General features: G+C 36.8%; 2 long non-coding RNA genes across 3 annotated transcripts; both read left to right on the top strand.

Annotated features, from left to right (window-relative positions):
* The first annotated feature begins 403 nt into the window (after positions 1–403).
* Positions 404–1808, top strand: LOC127129395 (uncharacterized). Of its 2 annotated transcripts, XR_007806335.1 has the most exons (3): positions 404–748; positions 924–1025; positions 1558–1808. It is a non-coding gene; the product is annotated as an uncharacterized LOC127129395 (long non-coding RNA). The 2 variants fall into 2 exon arrangements; XR_007806334.1 differs by having other exon boundaries at positions 924–1808.
* Positions 1809–12229: 10421 nt separating this feature from the next.
* Positions 12230–14002, top strand: LOC127128216 (uncharacterized). The gene is made up of 2 exons (XR_007805775.1): positions 12230–12800; positions 13545–14002. It is a non-coding gene; the product is annotated as an uncharacterized LOC127128216 (long non-coding RNA).
* Positions 14003–18743: the final 4741 nt, after the last annotated feature.

Raw genomic sequence — 18743 nt, 5'->3', positions numbered from 1 at the left:
AATTCCAATATCCTAATTAAAACAATTCTATAATCTAAATTATTCGAATTGATATCTAATCCTAATTAATACTTAAATCTAATTATCCTAATCAAGATGATTAACAAGAACTAATCTTAATTATACTACCTAATTTGATTGATTAACAAGAATATCCCAAATAAGCATAGGGTGCAAAACCTGGCATTAGTGGTATGTTAGCAAAACGGGTTGGGGTTATGGTCGCTGGCCCACCAGAAGTTTCAGTGACACGGCCTGTTATGTGGCAATGGGGGGTGTAACAGATTGATGGTGTGTGTGGGAATCCTTTTGACATGAAATTTCTTGGGCCAAAGGCACAAGTCTTCCCTCCCAAACAAAGACCGGGTTCCTTCATCATGGACCCGTATCTGAAAGCCAAAATCCGAAAGTCCAACGCTTCACTCTACTTCAATGCTATGTCAGACACACGCACGCTTCTAGCATGGAGACTCAAGCATCTTCATTCAGCATCGACGTGAAAACTCCATCACGACACCAACAAAAAAACTCAACCAAAATCTGGAATTCAATGTCACCCCCGAAGAAATGTGAACAAGGCGAGTTTATTTTCACCACCATCGAATCGAGTTCACCCCTTAATCATTCTCGCGCGCAAATAAAGAGATTGAAAAGAAAAAGAGTGACCTACCAGATTCGTGAATCGTACACACTGTGTTAAGGATGACGTCGTGCCTTTCGGATTGTCCTCCTGTTTTAATTTTTCCAAGTAATCTTCAGTGTTCTTCTTCTTGTTTGAATTGTGATTCTTCTTCGCTTCCCTTTTTTTCTCCGATTTCCTTTTCGTTGTTCCTGTGAATTTTGTGGTTGTTGTTATGGGTGGAGTGTGTTATAGGAGTATAGATTTGTGGACTTCGGTTGTTAAAGATTGAAGGTTGTTGCAGGTGAAGAAGAAGTGAGGCTGAGTGTCAATCCCTTTTTCCAGAGTGCAGAATGAATCAACAATTGAACCTGTGTGAGGAAAGGTTCCCCCTTTGGAGAATGAGGTAAGTCGGTTTATAGGGGTTAAGAATCTGTGCTGCCAAAAATGCTTCCCTCCAAATTCTTTTATGAAGTGGTTTATAAGTTTCTTACAGAATCGATTAAATAAGTTTTTTATGATGCAATTCCTTTTTACTTTGGAGGTTAGATAGGTAATTAGGTTATTCTGTTAGGCGTGATGGTGAGGTTCTGTTGTGAAGTAGAAGTTAGTTTTGGAAGTTTCTGTTGGAAAAATCGGTTGGGATTATTGGTGATTGAAAATATGGAACTCAATGCCATTATCTCCTTTTTGACAGTTACAGGTTTTTTCCAGTTAGATGGGTTATGTTAGTTTGAGTTTCGGATTGAAATTTCTAAAGTTAAATGAAACGAATTTGTTCTGCATTCGAAATGGTTAGATAAACTTATGGAATTGTCATTTGTGCTGGTTTGATTGTTATTCACTTGGCATAAAACTGGAATTGTAGTTTGAGTTGATACAAAATTTCATTTAGCCTATGCTTGTATTTTGGCTTATTAAATTGTTAAGGAATGCAGGTTCCAACACAATTAAGTATGTGAACCGGGATAAGACAAAGCAGGCCGATGCCACCGTCCAACTATCATCAGGGATTCGCCAATTCCTTCTCGAAGATACGTACATTGATTCGGGGAGGTCTTTGTAATTCATTTTTTATTTTATGTAGTGCCGAATTCTTATGAACTTGTAACTCAATATGTAATGGGAACCAACGCTTTTTTCAATTCAAATGCATATGTACCTGCCAAAATTCCCAGGTTTATATGAACTCAGCTCAATGTAATGCAAACCAATGTTTTTTATTTTTAAATGCATATGTACATGCCTTATGGATATAATAGGATTAAGACAAAATTCCAAGGCTTATATGAACTCAACCCCATGTAATGCAAAGCGATGCTTTTTTTTTATTCAAATGCATATGTACATGCCTTATGGATATAATAGGATTAAGACGAAATTCCAAGGCTTACATGTTTCAAGTTAAATTCCAAGTACATTTGGTCCTTATAGTGGAAAAGCCTTTTGAAGAAAGTGATGATAGCATGTTTCGAAGCAAATGCAAATGGCCATTAACCATAAGTAAGATGATAGGCTTAAAATAGTTAAAATTTAGTCAATTGTAGGTCAAAAATCAATTTCTTTGTAGTTTTATATTCCTGTGGTATGGATATTGTAATGTGTTATCGTATGGAATGAAACGATAGCTTCTTGCATAAGAAGGTCCTTGTATTTAAATGACACAAATCTTGATTTCACCTGCAAGCTTTTTTCCTTCAGAAATCTAGTAAAAACTTGAAACTATGATTTATAATTAATGAACTATGAGTGAAACATAAAGACTTGAATAACGAAGCTATGAAGCAAATGAGGCATCACTCAAGTGAATGAGAGGACTCAAGATCAATAGATGAACTTGACGATGATTCTGATGGTAATGACCAGTCAAATCCTTTCCACGAACTAGAGTTTCACACTAATGATCAAAAGAAACCATTGTTAGGGTTTCAAATTTAATGCAAGTCACATGATCCATGAGCCTCCCAACTATTCCTGCTTAGGGTTTTGACCCAAGCGCAAAGTTTCAAAAGCAAAATCTCCAACCATGGACCAACCATTAGGGTTTGAATTCCTTGAATAATACCAAAGTGAAACCTTAAATTCAGACTCTGAAGTGGTCCAGCCACTAGGGTTTTTCATCCCTGCCAAAAACATTAGCTTTACAAACCAAGAACTTTGAATCCATAATGATCAGCCACTAGATATGAATAAAGGATTGGTTCCTACGATTGGAGCATGAGGGTATTCCAATGATTCTCAAGTTAGGGATTGAATGAAAAAAATAAAAAGGGGAGGGAAACTTTTGAGGTACAACACTACAAAAGGTAATGAGAACTCCATGACAAAAGGCCTGCTGGGCATTGAAATGTATTCGACCTCAATACTATGAATGGGGAAAACTAGACATTCTCAACTCTGCGGTTGGAAACAAAATATGGTCAACATCCGCTCTGAGGCCGGGGATAATGACACAATCAAGATCAATTCATTATCTAGGAGTAATGGTTAACAATAACTCTGAAGCTGAGATAAAAGATAGACGACAACTCAGAGGCCGAACGTCAGTTATGAAGTTCGGGGTAGGAATGATAGATAAGACACCACAAAGAGACAACGACTTTGAGGTTTGTTATAAAACTGATTATCAATTATGGGGCTGATATTAAAAAGGTGGGCATCAGCTCTGAGGTTGGGATGAAGAGTACGCATCAACTTTGAGGTTAAGGGTAAGAAAATATAGACAACAACTCTGAGGCTGAAGGTAAAGAAGCTAAGCATCAACTCTGCAAATTTACATAGACTAACCAATAACTCTAAGGCTGGGAATTGAATGACAGACATCAACTCTGCAGCTGGACTTTCAAGAGCGATAAACAACAACTCTGAGGTTGGAAGTAGCAAAGACAACAACACTAAGGCTGGGAAAAACACATTATCAACTCTGAGGCTGAGATTGAAAAGATAAGCATCAACTCTGAGGTTGGATATGCAAAATGGTATTAACTCTGAGGTTGGAGGTAAGTGAGATAGACATCAACTCTGAGGTTTGACAAAAGGACGATATAGATTAACTCTAAGGCTGAGAATAGAAATAGAAGACATCAACTCTGAGGCTAAGAAATATACAATAACTCTAAGGCTGGAAAAAGAAAGGAGACAACAACTCTAAGGCTGGAAAAGAGACAACAACTCTAAGGCTGGAAATAAGAAAAGAGACAATAGCTCTGAGGTTGGAAATAAGAAAGGGATAACAACTTTGAGGTTGGAAATAAGAAAAGGACTACAACTTTGAGGTTGGAAATAAGAAAGGTTGCCATCAACGCTGAGGTTAGGAGTAGAGAAAGAAAACATCAACTCTGAGGTAGGTGAACAATACATACGAGTATCGAAAAAAAGTTCAACGCAGGTGAGTTATCAATACAGACGAGTATTGAAAAAAAGTGATATTGGCGCAGACGAGCAAAAGGGATACCAATACAGATGTGTATTGAAAAAAGTGATAGACACTGACGAGCGAAGGAATACCAATACAGACGAGTATTGAAAAAATTGATATCAGTGCAGACGAGCAAAAGGGGTACCAATACAGACGAGTATTGAAAAAAGACACTGACGAGCAAAGGGATACCAATAAAGACGAGTATTGAAAAAATTTATAGACACTGACGAGCGACTAACTTAGGTTTCTTGAATTTGAGGGATGCCAAGCGAGTTGAGATTTAGAAGATTCCAAGCAGGAAGTAAATTTCTCACGCAAAATATAATGAGAAACTTCTCAACAAAAGGTTAAAAAGACACATGAAAATGGGGATGATTTTTCATGTAAAGGGGAATGGGAAAATTTCTCAATAAAAGGTTAAGAAGAAAGCTATAGAGGATATCTCGCACAAAAGGTAGCAATGAATCCTTAGTGGGAGAAGATTCCTTATGCAAAAGGCATAGGATTCTTACAAAAGTTAAGTAGATTTGGGAATATAAATTCTCGAGCAAAAGGCTAAGGGGACTTACTAAAGGTAAGCAGTCGGGGATGATAGTCTTTCTGCAACAGGCAAAAGGGGAACTCATAAAAGGTAAGCTGAAAGAGATACTACTCGTGCCAAAGGGAGGGGGATACTTACAAAAGGTAATAAACTGACAAAAGGTCACAAACATTTGCAAAAGGAAAAACAAAAGGGTTTGGACAAAATTTTCTAGGTCAAACCTAGACTTTAAAAGGATTTTCCAGACAAATCTGAGCTTTGGCACACTCTGACAGATAGGGACTTTGCAATAGGCACAAAAACCTTATTATGTCCCACAGGTATAACGACGAAGATGAAGTTCTTGAACAATGGCTACCCAAGCCCCGAGACTCACCAAACCTACATCAGGTGTTTTAAAATAAAACATGATGGAAATATCTGATAGGGGTACCCTTCTCGTGCAAAAGGCAATGGGGGGACTTACAAAAGGTAAGCACTGAGACGTTTCATGCAAAAGGAAACTAAATAAACTCACAAAAGGTAAGTTATCTCACTGAAATTTTCTCCATGCAAAAGACAAGGAGAGCTTGCACACAACAAGAACGAGGGAGACTCATAAAAGGTAAGCACTTGATGAAAGGTCACAAATACTCGTAAAAGATCTGAAGATATTTCTCCCGGTGAAAACTAGGCTTTAAGAGAATTTTCCAAACAGGACCTGGGCTTTGATACGCTCTGTCAGACGGAGACCTTGTAGTAGGCATGAAAACCTTATATCATGCCACAAGCATCACGACGGGGATGAAGTTCTCGAAACAATAGTTACCCAGACCCCGGAACTCACCAAACCTACATCAAGTGTTTCGAAACAAAATATGATGCAAAGATCTGACAAGGGTACCCTTCTTGTGTAAAAGGCAGTGAGGGGTCTTACAAAAGGTAAGCACGAGACGTGATTTTGTGCACAAGGCAATGAAATTAACTCACACAAGGTAAGTTGTCTTACTAAAATATTCTCCATGCAAAAGGCAATGAGTTCTTGGACAAATCAAGAAGAGACTTACAAAAGGTAAGTGAATGAAAAAATGTCTAAAGGTACTTGCAAAAGGCAACACAAAGAAGAATAACTTCGGGAAAACCAGGCGGGAATACCACTCAAGAGTTTCATGATAATGTTCTCAACTAGGGAGGGAGAATTGTCTCAACGGAGGATTCACTTATGCTTTTGAGGAAGACTTTCACGCGGTTATGCATGTTTACTTTGCATGGCGTAATGCTCCATATTGATGGAATATGCTATGCGTTTCATGATACAATGATATGCAATGAATGATTGCTTATGCAAGATGTCGATGCATGTTCTGGATTTGGTTATATACAGCTATGCATGGTTGGATGTATTCTTGAAAATTGAGAATCTATGATACCTATAACCATTGGGTTTATCAATCAAGATCAGGGTTCTCTATTGAAAGGTTAAGGGATGTGTTTAGCATGAGTCCCCAACATTCATGTTGAACTTAGAAGTTTATTATGCACAATGGATATTGTTGTGAACAACCTCAGAAGTATAGAGAGGATCTTCCCTTCCCAGTCAGTCATGCCTCAGTCTGTCGGGTATCTGTATGAATTGTCTCACAAGTAATGAGGCAACTCTGTCACAGAATGATCTCAATTTGTCCTGCCCCAGTGTCTTAGAACTGTATACCTCTAATTAACCATCTTTAAGATAATGACTTCTTGTGCTCTTGGGGTTGCCTGCCCCAGTACGAGCCTTGAAGTAACTTTGCCTCTTACTGGCTGATCCCTGAGGAAATTTCCCTGACTAACTAGTCATGGAGATATTTGTCGAATCTCGACGTGACTACCCCAAATCAACTGAATCTTATAGAGATTTATCGACGTGATTATCTCAGATCGACTGAATCTCGTAGCGGCTTGTCTTTCTACTTAACGGAGTCTTCATACATTCTGTTATTTGATGTGATCAACAAAAGTGACTTGCTCATGCTCAACGGAGTTATCAGGCATTCTTCACTTTTGAGTATGAACAATCAAGATGACTTGCCCCTACTCAACGAAGTTCTCAGGCATTATGTCTCTGATGTCACCAAGCTTCTCAAATCAAGTTCATTATGGAAACTTTCTTGATATCAAATGCTTACTCACGAGTAAAACATATTCATTTTATAAATGATAATTGCAATGATATGTTTATGTTAGTTTTGAAATCCAAGCCTATTCATTGGAATTATGACATACAATGAATATATCACTGATTGAGAATGTCATATCAATACCAACATAAATGACAAGCAAATTGTTTAGGAGTTAGTTTTAACACGATCTTACTGATTGTATGCTTTCGAAATAAACTCTGCTTCAATTAGGTCTTTTGAGGATTGTAACATGGTCTGTTTCACGGTTTGAAAAAAAGGATTTATGGATAAAAGCATATTCTAACCCATTGGTTCTCCTTGATGTTCTCTAGTCCTATGTTAAGCTAGTTTTATACAAGCGTTCATCTTCCAAGAGGGATTTGGGGTAGAAGGTAGTGATAAACCAACAAATTTTTTGGGGTGGCAGTCATCCACCTTTTGTTTGGTTTGTAGCCACACAAATTGGTTCTTGATGAAGATTTTTCTTTTGATTCCTCTTTTGCTTCTTTGTTTTTTATTTCCCTAATTTTTGTTGGACTGATTCCAATTTGCAATCCACAGGGATGCTGTAATTTTTGTCTAAGTCAACTCATTTTCGAGCTTTCGACTTAGCGGAATTTCTTTATTTTTCTTTTGAATTTTTATTTCTTGTTTCTTTTCTTTTGTTGGAACAAATTGTGTGTCATTTGTTCGTTTGATTTAAAGGGTTATGACTGCCTCACTCCTTCTGTTGGTGAGGGACAACCGTTACGGATTTGTGATTTCCGACCTCCTCGCGAGGGATAAGATATGATGCTCCTCAAATAGGATACTCTGTTTTATCTTTTGAAATTTGAACGCATGGTAAAATTAGCTGAAGAATACCCTGCCCCGGGTTAAGATTTAGGGTTTATGTTCAGAAAGAAACTCCTACTTCTTGGCACGAAAGGGTTGACTATGGATTTGCTTCCTTATACCTTCGATGTTTAGGGTTTGAAGCAATTCCTTACATTGTCAACAAGGTTTTATCCAAAAGCATGCATGCAGAGATTTCATGTTTTTTAATTCATCATTCTCCTTTTGATTTCGCTTAAACAAAAGTTTGATATCAATAAGAAAAATATGAGTGGACACTGATGAATTTATTCAAAACATGCATATTGATTTCAATGTCATTATTATTCAAAAACAAATGAGTTTTTTTACAAGTGAATATTGCAAATAACAAATAAGAAAATTACACATGAACATGATTGAATAACAAAATGATTGTTGGCGTGATTAGCCTTATTCCCCCCATAAGTTGGGGTTTTTATGCTTGTAGAGATTGATGGGACAGTCCCAAAGATGCAACTTTCTCCAGGTTTACCATTGCTTTGACTACGACACTATAAATGTGCTTGCCTGTGGAGGCATATGATTGTTCCATATGTTCGAGCCGTTTGGTGTGAATGAGATAACCTTTGAGTCGATCAAGTCTTGTTCCTTATGCTTGAAGATATTACAATTCTCGATCGAGTGTCCTGGCATTCCAGCATGGTACTCACAACTGACGTACATATCATACCTGGGAGGAAGAGGTGTTGGAGGAGCCTTAGCTTCCCTTAGCTAAACCAACGAGCCCTTGAGCAGATGAGCAAGCAGATGGCCATATGGCATGGGAACCAAGTCAAACTTTCTGGGATGCCTTCTTGGTCCTTCTCTACCCTGCTGATTATAGTTCTGTTATTGTGGAGCATGAGGCTACTGAGGAGCGTAGGGCTACTAATACTGCATTGGTGGATGACCAGTAGGAATATCATACATTTTCTATTGATATGGATTAGGTGCTACTACTTCCACTTGATAGTATGGCACTTGGTAGGCCCATACCCCTTTTGTTGTCATGGAGGCATTGGTCTCCCCATCCTTTTACTTCGTGAATCTTAAGTGGGATTTCCTTACTCCACTAGCCACAACTATTGTATCCTGGATTTTACCGATCTTCAAGCAGTTATCGATTCGTTCACCAGCAACCACTAAATCTGAAAAACCAACAGAAGTACTTCCTATCAACTTTTCCAGGTAGCGCCCATGGAGGGTGACCATGAACACGTCTACCTGTTCCCTTTCTAGAAGAGGGGGTTGAACCTGGGCAACCAAGTCTATCAATCGTTGGGCGTATTCTTTGAATGATTCATCCGATTTCTGAATGAGGATTTGGAGTCGAGTTCGATTGAGAGCCATATCTGAATTATACTAATAATGCTTCAGGAATGCTTCATCTAGTTCCTTCTAGGTTCGTATATGTATTTTGCATATACCATTCTAGAGAAGTTCCACTAAGGATATCCTGGAAAAAGTGCATTAATATTTTTTCATCATCAAAATGAGTAGCCATCTTTCTGCAAAAATCTCGGATGTGGGTGTTTGGACAGGTGACCTGTTTGTTTTTTTCAAAGTCTGGGACTTTGAACTTATCAGGAATTTTCACACCGAACACTAGGCATATGTCTGCAACATCTATCCCAAAGGTATCAGGTCCTTGGAGAGCTTTCATCATGTCCTCCAGAACACGGAACTTCGTCTCCGTCTCAGTAGTTGATGGTCCAAAGGCGTCACAGAAGATATCGTGATGACCATCAATTGACACCCTTCCAAGGACAAGAGGGTTGACTATAGGCACAAAATTTTGATTCACCAGGACCCCTTCAGAAGATGAATGATCACCAATAGACGGGTTCATAGGGTTATGCACATGAGGATACAATAGAGGTGATACAAGAGGATTTGCAGCGGCAGTCCTTAAATCAGCTTGTCAGAGCTCTTCTTGGCTCCTAGCCATAACTTCTTGACCTTTGGCCACAACTTGAATAGTTTCCATCAGTTGACCCATATGGGTGCACACATGGGTCACCTCCTCTCTCAATGCAGCTTGGTTCTGCTCCAATTGATCCATGAGTATTCTTTGGTTGCTTTGAGTGTTGCAGGGATGCCGAGAAGTAAGCTCGTTTGGTGGATGATTCTGGATAAAAAGGCCAAGTGGTAAGTTTTATGGTTTTGTCTCATGATATGCAGAATGATGTATGAATATTACGTTTGAGGTTTGTTTTTTCTTTATGATGCATGAATGCATGAATGAGTGAATGAATGAAATCCAGACATTTGGATTAAAAAGTAAGAGGTGCGAATGAAGGATAACACTAATTGCTTTCCACACTGGGATCTCATCGAGTATGATCTAGGGTTTAAACAGGGACCCCATAGTGATGGAATCATATGAATGTTTTTCGCTTACGAAAAAAGCATGCCAATTGACAACTCCGTCAAATGAATCTATTCTAGGTTAGGTCTTCTTACCAACCCACGTGAGAAAATCTTCTCAAGGATCCGCACTATGCGACCATCCACATTGGGTTCTAGACAAGGATTTCAGAGTCATGGATTTCCTTGATTGTTTGCCACGTATGTCTATTTACTTGCTAGGCGTCAATACCATTAAGGAAATCTATTCTGAATGAGGTCTTCATACCGACCCACGCGAAAAAAGATTTTCGGGGAACCATACTACACAACCATCGTTTCTAGTTGGCCAAAGGTTCAAGGTTCTACAAAGGTCCTTAGAGTCATGGATCCTAATGTAAACCTCGACACTTATGGAAAAAGCTTACCAGTTATCAATATGCTCAAAAGAATCTACTCTAAGTGAGGTTCTCATGTCGAACCTTACGAGAAAAGCTTCTCGGGAGCCCATACTACTCAACCATCGTTCTATCTCATCTTTTCACTCTAGACTCAGGTAGAGAGTTTTTCCCTCGATGTTTCTTGCAATAAAATCACCCATTCAATACCACAACATAATAGAGCAAATACTATATGAATATTTAAAGCATAAGGAAAAAATAGAGAGAAAGCAAAATGGAAAGATAACCATCCAAACCAACAAGGAAGACAACCTAAACTATGCTTGACTTGCTTAGGTAGGAGTCCTCATCAGAGTCGCTAGTTGTCTCTACGTGAAAAATATATAATCGGCATCAGATTTCATTTATTCCAAAGGAAAGGGAAAATTTCGAGAAAACTCCAAAAGAATGACCGTCGTAACCATGAGCGGATTCGAAAGTCGATTATGCAAGGGGGGGGGGTATTAGCACACCTCAGATCCATTATACTCAATGAGAACCATCTAGGTTGTCTTTCGCTGGAATGGGTGTTACTATCTCAATGCTTATTTGCTAAAGGTTTATAGAGTGAAAGTGAGTTTTCTATTAGTGTGCACGCCAAAGATCTGGACCCTCATGTCTACGTATCCTCATAATGAAGTATGGAATCATAACTCTGTAGTTCAGAGTAAAAATGTTTGGTTGTTGGTTGTTTTTACCTTGAAAAAGGGTTTTCAGAGTTATGCCCTAAGGCGCAAAAAAGAGTCTGACGAGTTGTTGTTGTTTTTAGGGTTTTGAAAATAAAGATTATTTGACTTCGGATTGCACTAAAGACTATGAGTGAAGGTGAATACTCAAACACACGGGCCAAGCATCTCGGGTTCAAAATACTCATAATGGGGGTATAAAAGCTCCATTCCCATTCCATCTGCACTTCTTAAGACTCATGGCATACAATCCTAAGATCCTAGATCCTAAGGTTTATTCTATTGTTTATGAAAATATGATGACGATCCTAGATCCTAAGGTTGGCTAGCAAGCAACAACAAAACAAGGGCAAACAAGGAAAAAGTACACCAAAGTGGGGAGAGGGATACATGAAAAATACAAGGAAGTAATACGAGAAATAAATGGTCTCGTTTTAAGGTAGGCCAAGAGAAAGCCTTGTGTGTGCATTGTGTCCTAATATAACAAGTGGATAATGGAATTACAAATCATGTATCCCTAAGGTAGCGCCATGAATTTTCTCTTGTAATAAAAGATTACAAGTCCATGATGAAACTCCAAGTTGTGCCTAGGTCAATCACAATAGTCCAAGGTCCAAGCAAGGGTCCTAACAAGACCTCTAAGTCCAGCACAATAAGTCCAACACATAGTCCATAATACTCCATGAAATGATAAGGTCTTTCACAAAGTCTAATATGTCCATAATACCCCAAGTTTAGGTCTCAATGAAGATGAATTAAATCTTTTAGGTCCTTTTCATTTTATCATATTTTTATTCATTTTTTATTATGTGTCAAGATAAGAACAAAAGAAATGAAAGAAGACCAAATGAAATAGATGTTAAATTGCATAAATTTAAATGTTAGCAGTTAGAAGTTAGGAATTAGTGATTAGTAGCTAGATTGGAAGGAATTAAAATTGCAAGCAATAAAGAAGATTAAAATCAAACTATAATGCAATTAATCAAATTATCATACTAAAAATAAAATGAAATAAAATGCAAGAATAAAATGATATTAAAAGTAAAATCGAAATGCAATAATAGAAGTGAAAAAATCAAGATTTGATAATGTTGAATAGAAATTAAAATGAAAAAACAAGATTACAAATGAAACTAGAAAACAAGTAGAAACCAATAGGGACAATGCAGGGTTGAAAACAATGGTGCAAATAGCTTATTGATGGGTTATGAAGCCCAAAGTCCAAGCAAGACTAATGGCCAGGAGGTATGTGCATATGTATGGTGTGGAAAGCATGTTTGGATGGGCCTTGCTCAAGCGTTACAGATGCAAACACGGAAGGACTCAAACATAGAAGCATCATATGAGGATACCTCAACCTCACGTGGCTGTCCCCCTCTTTCATGCTTTCAAGTTCTTCGTCTAAACCACAACAACTCCGTCGCGCCGGAGCTCATCACCAGCGGCGACGGAGCATGAAACCACATCAAACCTACACCGTTCCACTCGTTTCGTCATCCTCTATTCAAATTCCTAGTCAATTTTGCACGATTATGGCTAAAAGTCCAAATCGAGCCTTTCTAACTATGAACCCTAAGTTATAACATCATAAATTAAATCCTCCGTTGGAGGAATCAAAGTCCCTAGGGTTAGGGCTTTGATTCCTTAAGTACTAATATACATACCGGTAAGCGATTTAAAGCAGAACTAAGCATAATTTGGACTTACCTGCCAGAGAAGATGAAGATGACAACGGCGACGAAGACGCATAAGTACGATACTCTATTCCTTCCTTGTTACTCTTCTTTTGCTGCTTCCCTCATACTACTATGAATATTGCGAATCGTTCTGAGTCTTGGTGAGTGAAGAGAGAAGTTGAAGGAGTGTGATTCTGAGGGAGAGTGATCAAGAGAGAGTGAATGTGAGCTGAATTCAAATTCTATTGAGAGAAATTCAGAGGTATTCAGAGAGGGATCGAGACAGAATCCAGAAGTGTGAGCAATGTGAAATTTGGTGAAAAATGAATCGCCAAGAAGAGCCAATGATTGGGAAAATGATGATTTATGTAAGGGTGAGGCTTGAGAGGGTAGATTAGGGAATTTAATCTGAGTTAGTTAGATTCTGGTGATGAGCTGGAAATTCTATTAATGAATTCATTGAGCAATTCGGAAACTAATTGTGAATCTGGAAATTGAGGTGCTGCTGTGAGTTTAGCTTGAATTTGTTTCACGTGAAAAATTTGTGGTAATTTGAATATGAGTTCAGCTGAGCTGGAAATGATTGATGGTCTAAATTATGTTAATAGTTTTTCCCTGCTATATTCTACTAAAACAATTTTGTTAGAAACTAGTGATGCAATTAGTATTACGTCTGATCATACTGTTAAAGATTGTTAATGATGTGAAACTGTTAATCTGGTCTGTTAGGATTGTGAGGCAATTAATTTGAAACTTACTTGACTGCTATGTTTATGTACTGTTATGAACGAATTTGTTGGCTATTGAATTATTGTGCAGGTGTAACCGGTTACCACTATGAAAGTTGGTGCTCTAGACTGCAATAAGGGGCCACGTGAAGCAGGTGTAACCGGTTACCCACATGAAGGTTGGTGGTTCCTGGGTGCAAACAAGGTTATGTGAAGCAGGTGTAACCGGTTACCGTAACCAGTTACCAACACAATAATGAGGGTTCTGGGTTACATGATGAGCCTGTGTGCAGCTGGCGTAACCGGTTACCATACAAAAAATGGTGTTTTGGGGTTCAACTTTATGCTAACTTGAAGGTGCATCATGGAGAACGGAATGGTAGCTGCAAAGTTCAAAGTTCCTTTCATTTGGCACTTGATTTAAGCTATGTATGGTGATTCTATGTATTTATTAAGTAACATGAGAATGTAAATGCAAATGCAAATGCAAACTATGCTTATGTAATGAACATTAATCAATTCAATTTTATGATTCAAGATTAAATCAAATTTCTCTCTTTTTGTATGAAATGTATGAAAAACTCTAATGAAATGCAAGTTTCTATAGTAGAATGTAAATTGTTTCCACTTTAAATCGAATCTAAAATTCCCTTTTATTAATGCAATGCAATGAAAAATTGATAAGTGACAATGGACCAATGAAATGGATTAACATGTAGACTATAAATGAAGCTTAAGACAATCAACAACTGATTTGTTGACTTTGGTCAACTAGTTGACTAAAAAGTCAATAGTTGACCAAAAGTTAACTTAGGAAAAAATGATGTTATTCAATGCGTCATGCTTGTGATGAATCTTAAAATGAAATGCAATGGGTGAATGGATCAAAATAACAAACAAAACTATGAGTGGATGCCAACCATCAAGAGTCAATGCAATAGCTATCCCAACACATAACCATGTAATGAACCACATGATCACCAAATGAACCTCACCTTGACTAAAGAATCTTGATGGATCTAAAACCAAAGATGCAGGATATCCAGGATCCACAATGTAAAAGGCAATGGGGATCAGGGTTTTGTGCTCGGTTGAGCACCCCTCAAGATAATGTCAAGAAAACCTAGTTTACCCAAGTACCTATACCACGCCTTGAGTCCATGTAGCATTATTTCTTGTTATGAATCATTCTAATGCAAATGTAGTGATGAAATGGTGAACGCATGCACATGTATTAAGGCCATGGACTAGATGAAGGTTGTATGGAAGGTAAGGTAAATTTTGGGGTATGACACATATAACATTGAAGAATAAGCACAATCTGGTTATAGTTACCCTTACATTCCTTGGTAAAATGTCACGAATAGCCACTGGTAGAAGTTGTTACATTAAGACATGACAATCATGCGATTTTAAGCCAACAAATTTGTGATCATTCTCTGACACAAGTTCCTTCATATTTGATGAGTACCCTTGGGGAACTTTGATACCATGCAAACAATCACACAAACTTTTTATTTTATTTTTTAGACAGAATGTGACAAGCTGGGGGAAAATATGTTTTATTTGCTATTTCTTTTAGGGCTAACTCTTGTCGTATACCCATCACCACCATATCTTCACCTAATTTTTTAGTATCTTTTGTCTTGTCTTTAATGTTGAGAAGTGTTCCAATAAAATTATCACATACATTTTTTTCCAGATTTATCATATCAAGATAATGTCTTACATAAAGACTAGACCAATATGGAAGATCAAAGAACACCAACCTCTTTTTCCAACTATTTTTCTCCACGGGCCCTTATTGTTTACTTTTTAGTTTCTTTCCAAAGAAATCCTTAATGTGCTGTTGTCTTTTATAAACTTCCTTCCCAGTTAAGGGTTTGGGAGCGCAATCAAACTCATGCTTTCCATTAAAAGCCTTCTAAAATGTACGGTATGGATGATTAGGTCTTTTATAAACTTCCTTCCCAGTTAAGGGTTTGGGAGCGAAATCAAACTCATGCTTTCCATTAAAAGCCTTCTAAAATGTAAGGTATGTAGGACATGCTTTATGCCCACATTGACGCTATACCCAGACAAATCATTATAGAAAGAAAGTCATTGATTATGAAAAACAACATGGCATGCAATTTAAAGTTATAACATGTATACACATCATCAACACTAACTCCTTCCTCCCACAAAAGTCTTAAATCTTCAATCAATGGAGTTAAATAAACATTTATGTTGTTCCCTGGTTGTTTTGGACCTACAATCATCATTGATAACATCATATATTTGCGCTTCATACACAACCATGGAGATTTGTTATAAATTATGAGAAGAACATGCCATGACATATGGTTAGTACTCAAATTACCAAAAGGGTTCATTATGTCGGTGGAAAGTCCAAGCCTAAGGTTCCTCGATTCTAATGTAAAATCTGGAAATAAGGAATCAATTTTTTTCCATCACACACTTTTCCATCTGCATGCCATCTAGTATTCTTTGCATCATTTTTATTAGCAAACAACCTCTTGAACTTTTAAATTATCAGTAGGTACCATATCACCTTGGAAGGAACACCCTTTCTTGTTACACAATCATCGTCTTCAACACCATTGGCCTTCTTCTTGTAGCATGACTGCCCACATATTGGGCACTCCTTCAAGCTTTCATATTATTTCCTATATAATATGAAATCATTATGACATTCGTGTATTTTGAAATAATCCAAACTCATTGGACACAATATCTTCTTGGCCTCATAACTATGGTTCGACAAAATGTTACCTTCTGGAAGCATTTCTTACAACAATCCAAGCAACTCAGTGAAACTTTTATCCATCCATCCACCTCTCACCTTAAGATTAAATAGTCTTAACACAATTGACAATCTTGTAAAACTTTTGCATCCCATATACAACGACTCTTCCATGTCATTTTGTAAAGTATCTACCATATTAGCATTCTCGAAAGAATTTATCCCAATATCGTGAATCATGTCTTCTAGAGTATCATTCATAATTTCACCATCATCTTCAACTGTAGGTGAAAAGGTATTTTTTTTGTAACTTCGTCATGCTATACCCATTTCGTGTAGTTTTAAATAATTCCATCACAACCTAAATGATTGAATATTTCATCCCTTGTATGTTTGGCCATATTTCAGTAAATTCTACAAGGACACCAATAAATTCCCTTCTCCTTAAGAAGGTCCCCCCCCCCCCCCCCCCCCCCCCCCCCCCCCCCCCGAAAAATCAAGAAATTGAATCACCCCATTCTCATACTTTTCACTTAATCTATTAGCTTTCATCTAACTATGATGCATAATCACATATAATTTCTGAAAATAAAATAAAAATAGTACACAACCAACAATAACTACCATTACAACAACAAATACCATTACAACATTATAGTAAACAATATAAGTCTCAAAAACCCTACAACAACAACCACATATGGCAACAACATCAATGAAGAAACAACAACAACGAAGACAACAAAAGCAACAACAACAACGATGATGACCTACGACTACAACATCAACGACGGAAACAAAACAACAATAATGGATAATTTTTACATATCGGAAATGTGATGAGAGACTCAACGGAGAAAAAATCTAGCTAACTTCCTCCTCGAAGAAGAAGGGTAGTGGTTCTAATTATTGGGAAACTCCTTCGTTCGCTGGAGAAGAATGAGCTCCTTTCTTTCGCTAGGGTGCAAAAGGTTAATGAGACAAAATATTATAATTCTAAAGTAAAAAAAAAATTAGATTTTTTATCTTGGTTTTCTTTACAACTGAGGGATAATATCTAACATAAAATGTATAAAAAATAAAGACGCATTTTTAGTTGTAAATAAAACATAAAATTGCAGGAGCTGGGAGTCAAAACTCGAACACTAAACATCAATTTACGTTAGTTTTCCTAGAAAACCGAGGTTAAAGATAAGGTTTATTAAAAATAAATAATATATAGCGTGTTCTAGGTCATTTGACCTCGGTTTTTCAATAACTAAGGTGAAAGTTTTGTCATGAAATATATTATTTATAGTACTGCAGTTGATAAAGTGGCTAGAAACTTAGATCAATCCATAAGAAATGCAGTATCTTCTGACTAATATTGACATTTTTGCAATGGTTGGGATGAGGTTTACACCATGCTTCCAACTTTGTTGTTGTTAGAATATCTGGATTAACCTTAATCCACCACTTAATAGAAAATTTCTTAATCAATTGAGAAGTTAGAAAATCTTGCCATAACTGATCAGATGAAAAGGTCCATGAGGTAATCTAAACAATCCCAAAAACAACACAAAAAAACAATAAAGCCTTGTGCGAAGGACAAGTAGTAGGTGAGGTAAAGTTATTGAAGGCTTTAGAAGTATAATCTGGGAAAATATTTAAGTTGGATCAATAAGCTGAAACCATTAGATAAACCAATAGGGAAAGTTTAATGAAATATATTTATTAAACAAAATAAACCAAGTGTGGTTAAATGGTTCAATTTATAAGAAATTAGACAAGACATCCATGTAATCCAGATAATTGTATGTTTGAAGAGAGTAAGACATTGAAAATGATTTTCTTTTTGAAGGGGGTTGCTTCCAATCTGATGGAGATAAAACTTTAATAATTTTGAATTTGAAGAACTTAATTTTTTATTTATCATTCTCATCATATTGATGAGTAATAGAAATATAATCAATATCAACCAAAATAAATTCATAATATTCTCGGGTTTTTAATAAGTCTTTTGGTAAAAAAATCTATCAACGAGGAAAAATTCTTGAAATAATTTGTAATAATAATGCATCTGAAAGACAGTACATAGGCTCTAAAGGGATAATCGGTTCTTACAGAATTTTGGTAATGAAATAAGATTTTGTAAAAGATGGAGGAGTGTAAAAATGTAATTTTGAAGTAGGTTTAATTTGAGAAGATGAGGAAGTAGTACTTATCTGTGTAAAAGATAATATAGATAATAATGTAGGCCTAATCACATGTCGGGGGGAAGAAGGTATTTGAGAAGTAATTTTTATAATATATGAAGGTGATCCTAAAACTATGGGTTTATTATTTGATGATAATGGAGGTCCATAATTATCTTTGGGATCACTCTGTTTCTTTCTCATTTTTACCCTGTAAAATTCTCGAGTTAAAAAATCTAGTAAATAATTTTTAATTCTTTCAATAGTTTTATTTCAAAATCAAAACAGGATAACAAAGATTGTCATCTAGCAAAGTATATGTTTTGAAACAAATTTTTTAACATCCTTCTTTAAAACACTCTTAGAAGCT

Source organism: Lathyrus oleraceus, chromosome 3 (assembly GCF_024323335.1).
Source record: "Lathyrus oleraceus cultivar Zhongwan6 chromosome 3, CAAS_Psat_ZW6_1.0, whole genome shotgun sequence".
NCBI classification, from domain to species: domain Eukaryota; kingdom Viridiplantae; phylum Streptophyta; class Magnoliopsida; order Fabales; family Fabaceae; genus Lathyrus; species Lathyrus oleraceus.
This window is presented reverse-complemented; position numbering and strand designations above follow the sequence as displayed.